The sequence below is a fragment of the Mytilus trossulus genome, chromosome 6, assembly GCF_036588685.1.
Source record: "Mytilus trossulus isolate FHL-02 chromosome 6, PNRI_Mtr1.1.1.hap1, whole genome shotgun sequence".
Taxonomy (NCBI): Eukaryota; Metazoa; Mollusca; class Bivalvia; order Mytilida; family Mytilidae; genus Mytilus; species Mytilus trossulus.
This window is the reverse complement of record NC_086378.1, coordinates 90,110,981-90,117,800: the sequence shown is the minus strand read 5'-3', so window position 1 is coordinate 90,117,800 and position 6,820 is coordinate 90,110,981.

The window sequence follows — 6,820 nt, the reverse complement described above, 5'->3', positions numbered from 1 at the left end:
ACTATTATTTGTCTGTTTGTCTTTTTATTTTTAGCCATGGCGTTTTCAGTTTATTTTCAATCTGTGAGTTTGACTCTACCTCTGGTATCTTTCATCCATTTTTTAATAAATTACTTAAATTTAAAACGGACGCAGTGTATTTCGTATCAAAGAATTACATGCGATAATTGTTATATGCGATTCATCCTTTTGAATGTTTAGTTTAAAATCAAATTTCAAGTATGTTGTTCTCTATAATAATACAAATTAACACAACGGTGATATACAGTTGACTTATTTGTCATTAATGTCACTTAACTTATTAATGTCAATCAAATCTGCGAGAACGTCGTGGTCACATTTTACACCAGATTAAGATTGGAACTTTATAAGAATGAGAACGTCAGCTGTATTTCAGTCGGCAGATTAGGTGTGGAAGAATATGCATACCCATTCTTTTACTAAACACACTAGAGCTACCGAAAGCTTTAATAAACAAAATAAAACTTATTATACAAAACATGATAAAAAAAAAAACTGGTTTTAATGCTTTTAGTTTGGTATTTATATTCTGTTTAACTGGTGTTTATGATTGTAGAGTAGCGAAAGATAACAGATGAACAGTCAAACTCATATGTCGAAAAACAAATTGACAACACTATTGTTAAATTGAAAAAAACAAACAACACAAAACACAACACAAAACAGAAAGACTGACGAACAGGAAGCCAATCAAAAACTTGGGATGAACTCATGTAATTCAGAAGAGCAAGCAGATTCGGACTCATTGGTGGAACCGTCGTGTTGCTTATAATGTCCGCTCATAGTTGATGCGATTCCCTCGGTTTTGATTTTTAACCCGGATTTGATTTCCTTTACTTGATAAACATGGTGAATAACTATTACAGCGGTATACTACTGTTGTCTTAATAATTATAACTATGATGCAAATAACAAAAAAAATAGTCAAAATGAAAATCTAAAGACAAATTCAAAACCTCTCCGATCATAAACCACTTTCTAACCCCTGAAATATCCCTGGACATAAAAATTAAAATATTCACGAAACACAAAGGTTCACTTAATCCTTAAAGGATAAAAGTAGAAACTCACACGGAAAATGATTAAAATTGTGACTACTAAAACAAACATACATCCATTGTCATCATTTTGACCATTTGTACATATAAGTCAACTAAATTAACCTCTATGAGTATATGATTGACAGTGTTGGCGACAGGAACACGTTATCATTTTATTAGTTTGAAGACAAATACTACAAGAACACTGACTTGCTGATAAATATAAAGTATTATGGATGAAATATTTTGACTTGAGTTTAAGTATTTAACCAACCTTCCGTATCTGCGTTGCTCTAAAATTTAAAAGAGACAAAAATGTATCCCTAGTTCACTTCAATTGCATTGAGACAAACACTGAAACAATTTAAAAAGCACTTTTAACAATGGAGTAAAAATTACTAGTGATGTATAAGAATCCAAATGTTATTTTGTTTATCGATACGACTTGGCAAAAATATTTGTTTTTTAAACACCAAAGGTATTTAATTCTGGATAAGTTTAATAATATTCAATGTAATAATTATAATGTTTAAATTTGATTACAAATAACAAATGTTTTTTTTTAAATTTGTCTTCTCTAATCCTTATCAGACACATATTGAATAATACAAAATAAAATAAAACCACAGTCTTATGACCTGAGTGAATGCAATCATAATTGTCTACTTAGTCTTTAGTTTAAGAGATCTTTTGACATTAACCTTTCATATATAGAAACATCTGCCTTAAACAGAACAATTGGTTTAAGAGTGTTGACATATAACGTGATCGCTTTACTCGTGTTGACCGAATTCTTAATTGACGACTTCATTTCGGATTCTACTTGCACCTGTGCTGGTTCCGAATGTATATGTAAAGAAAACAGTACAAAAACATTTTGTTCTCTAAGTAGCGTTTTGTTCATGATCACACAAGGCAGATAAAAGAAAGTAACTTTTAATTTGGACCCCTGAACTTGCATGTAAGGGGAAGATGGATGTTCCTGTGCTATTTTCAAATTTATACATGTATATACTGTGGCTGATGACATATTATCTGATCACCTGAACATTGCTGAACAAATTTCTCTTCTTATCTAAAGGCAAGAAACATACTGAGCTTTAAAGTCCAATTTGAAATCTAAATTTTAAATACTTATCGTTTCGGTCAAATATTTTATACCAGGTATTAAAAAAAATCCAAGGGAAATTTAAAAGAATGTCTAAATCAAACCTCACTCATTAAAGGAATGAAAAACTACTGTTCTTTACTTGTTTTCATTTTTTTCGGGTTATTGAAGACAAGGATATTCGGTTGAATCATAGATACAACACAGAATTAAGAAACTAAATAGTATAAAAAAAGAAGATGTGGTATGATTGCCTATGAGACAATTATTTACAAAAGACCAAAATGACACAGACATTACCAACTATGGGTCACCGTACGGTGTTCAACAAGATCAAAATATTTAGAAGGCAAAACAAGTACAAAATTATATAGCATTGATGACTAAAAATTTCAAAAAGTAGTGTCCAATACGGCTAAGGTTATCCTTGCCTGCCATAAGAAAGTCATTGGTATTTCGAATACTTCATACTTTTCCACAAACAAATTTTAATTGCGTGTTGACTTATTTGTTTTTGGTAAACCACTATTAAGAAAATGCCTCTACCAAGTGGGGAAAACGACAATTGTTGTCCATGTGTTTGATAAGCTTTAAATTTTGTTTTTTGCGATTTGATTGGGGACCTTTCGTTTTCGATTTTCAAAGGAGTTCGGTATATTTGTAATTTTATTTTTTATACAATCATTTAGGTCAAGCAATGACATGTTGATAGCGTCTTTTAGACACAACAAGTGACATTTGTCCATTTTATATTAACCTGATTATTTATCAATTAAGAAAAAGTTCATTCATGTCATGACTAGGCTCATTCTTAGATTGGCAGGCATGGTATTTGTTAATATCTTAATAACGAGCGTTAGCGCGGTATTAAATGTTAACGAATAGAGCATGGCATTAAAGAACTGTGTCTGATAGGAAACTAAAGATCTTTCGCACTTTGAAACAGACCTATTACACGCTCGAGAGGCAGCCATTTCGAGTTGGTTAACCACAAATTTAATGGAAACAAACTTTATTGATAATATATACATTGGAACTTACTTTAATTTGTTTAATATACTAGAGAGCAACATTAACAAAAATGTCCTTTTTGATCTCCGGCGTCGTTAAAAAATCTACTGACCTTGCTATCTAAATTGTGACGTCAATCACGTGTAGCCCATGTTTTTATTAGAATTAGAAAATGGCTTTGGTGTTTAAAGCGAAAGAAGAACGTCATTGAGTAATTTAGTCTTGGGTACTACATTTACAATTTCAAGCTCCGAATTATACATGTACCTTCTTCACGTGTTATCATCACGCACCAGTATATGTCTGACAAAATATAGACAAAGAACGATATTTCTAGAATTTCGTGTATGAGTATTTCTTATTTTCTCCGTTAACACAAAAATAAGACTTGAATGAAAAACTAAATAATCTACAGAAACTTCACATAATCATTGATAATGAGATCATTTCTTATGCCATTTTATGAATTCTAAATTCCTAATTACTAGATTTACACTATCTTATGATGTTTATGGTAACTACACGAAGTTTTTAAATAAGTAAATTGCTATTTGACAAAAATGATAATATTATTAAGAACTTGTATGTTTAATCTCGAATCATGTTATTGAACGTTTTTTAGACTTGGTTGAGCGATATGGAAACTCTGTGACAAAGTTGACGATGGATGTTAATTACACATGGAATATAAAAAGAAGATATGGTATGATTGCCAATGAGACAACTATCCACAAAAGACCAAAATGACAAAAACATTAACAACTTTAGGTTATTGTACGGCCTTCAACAATGAGCAAAGTCCATACCGCATAGTCAGCTATAAAAAGCCCCGATAAGACAATGTAAAACAATTCAAACGAGAAAACTAACGGTCTTATCTGTATAAAAAAAAGAAATATGAAAGCACGTCAATGTTAAAAATGTCTTACAAATATTCAAACAATAAAACGTAAACTAACAAACAAACTCCGAGGAATATTCAAAAGTACAGTCTTTCATGGCAACAACAAAGGTTCAAACTCATTACGTATTTATGTTAAAAATAAATTCAATCTGAAAAAAAAAACTATGATAATAAAAAAAATCACTATTATTCATCCACAAAGAAAGATTTTCTAGGATTTCTGTGTATGACATAAGTGACATAAGTCTTAATTAACTACATAAATAAACACATGGTTATCATCTCTTAATGAAGGTTATACCTGACTAGATTTTCTTATGGTTACTACAATACGTGTTCGGATAGAATATTGCTTTTTGACAGAAACGATCTCGAAGCCTTCTATTGAAAGTTATATATTTGTTGACCGATATTGAAACTCTATGACAGAGATGAAAATTGATGTTATTAACGAATGGAAGGTCTTTAGACTTGATTGGCATACATTGAAGCTCTATGTCAAAGATGTCTATGTTATTCACTCATGGAACCACAGTAGAGTAACAAACGTCTAGCTGATATTCACATAACAAAAGCTAAAAAGGGTAAGTTGTTTACAGTTCGTCACATTTAAAAGCTGAAATTAAACGTAATGGTGATTAAACCAAGGACAACATGTGCTATTTTATCATTGCAAACATCATTACAGGAATTGAAATCATGTTGAGTGTCTGGTGTTTTAGTTTAATATTTTTGTTAATCACACAAAACTTTTTACAGCAGTTGTCAAAATGCTTATTAAGGAATGCCTGTTGTTTGCTCTATGGTCGGGTGGTTGTCGCTTTGACATATTCACCATTTCCTTTCTCAATTTTACCATTTACACATTCTTTGCACAACTCCGCACCACATGTGTAACAACACTGTATATAACATCTTCGTCATATGAAAATCAAGCACCATCCCTCTCGTTTGGGATTTAGTATTATACCATTTTAAATATACTAGAAGAACATAATCCATATTATGCTAATAACTGTTTTAAGAATACATATGTTTATTTTCGACGACGCAAAGACTCAATGAGTGAATCGGTATTAAGTTAAAAAAAAATCCATCTTTCATGACAGTGAATATATGCCTCCTGAATATGTATGTTTAAATATTTTCTAAGCTTTTGACATGGATGCCGACATTTTTGTGATTTGTATGGAATATTACTCTTAAGATGGGATGTGGAATACCTCAAAGTATAAGATGTCTGCACGTTGGTTTATATTGACCAATGCTGTCCTTGTAACGACAATGAAGATTTGTGATATGGAAAACACTGGTTAGTTTCGATTATACGAATATTTCTTCTATACCCATTTCTGAACAAGACACAATACTTATATGATGAATTTGCGCTACATTTACTGTTTAACCTTCTAAATTGACAAATTTTTGATACTGCTCATGGCTTGATCCACATTTTTCTATTTTTCAAATCTGACTTTTCACATCTGAACTGTTTAGTTAAATCGAATAATATCGCATACGAGTACTTGGTGCCATAACAAGATTGACAAATGACAAGAAATAAGGTGTGTATCTCATTAGAAATAATGTTAGGATATTTTTATAAGAACTAGAAGTACACCTACTGCAACTTTTTTTAATGTCTTATTCATGACGCATTCGTATTTGAATACTTAAAAGTAAAATTCTTTGATATGCTAAAGTCGGTTTGCCTGGGTCCCGATTTCTCCCGATTGCAACGGCGGAAAACAACAAAAAAGAATCACAAATGATAATTCATACCTGTTTGGGAAAACGCTAAACACATTCATGGAATGTCCAATCGTAGTGACATATTTGATCCCTTCTTGAAACATTGTTCAATTCGTATTGATAGTAAAGACAGACTATCATATGTCTTTGCTCTACATGCTTGGACTGATGCCCAGGCTTGATAGTGTTTTTATTTTTATTTACATAAATCCATCTGTGTTATCCTTTTGTTAATATACGTACAGCATGTAAGAATGCAGTTTCACAATTAATTAGTTATATAAAAAAGAAAATGTGGTATGATTGCCAATGAGACAACTTTCAACAAAAGATCAAAATGACACACACATTAACAACTATAAGTCACCGTACGCCCTTCAACAATGAGCAAAGCTCATACCGCATAGTCAGCTATAAAAGGCTCCGATCAGACAATGTACAGCAATTCAAATGAGACAACTAACGGCCTCATTTATGTGAAAAATGAACGAAAAACAAATATGTAACACATAAACAAACGACAACCACTGAATTACAGGCTCCTGACTTAGGACAGGCACATACATAAATAATGTGGCGGGGTTAAACATGTTAGCGGGATCCCAACCCTCCGCCTAACCTGGGACAGTGGAATAACAGTACAACATAAGAACGAACTATAAAATCAGTTGAAAAAGGCTTAACTCATCAGATAGACAAAAAATACAAGTGGACGTGGCCGGGTACTTATACATCCCGACACAAAAAGACACAATGAACAGATCTGAGAGTTCTTGCAGTTATCTGACAGCTAGTTCAAAGCCACTCACAACTAATAAAAAAATCATGCCTCAAAGAATAAACACTCAATCCGAACACATCCAACATACATTGGATTTAGTGTAAAGACGTCATAATATACCGGGTTGGCATACATGTATTTCTGGTAAGACGAACGACAGAGTGCAAATAGATATAGGAAGATGTGGTTTGAGTGTCAATGAG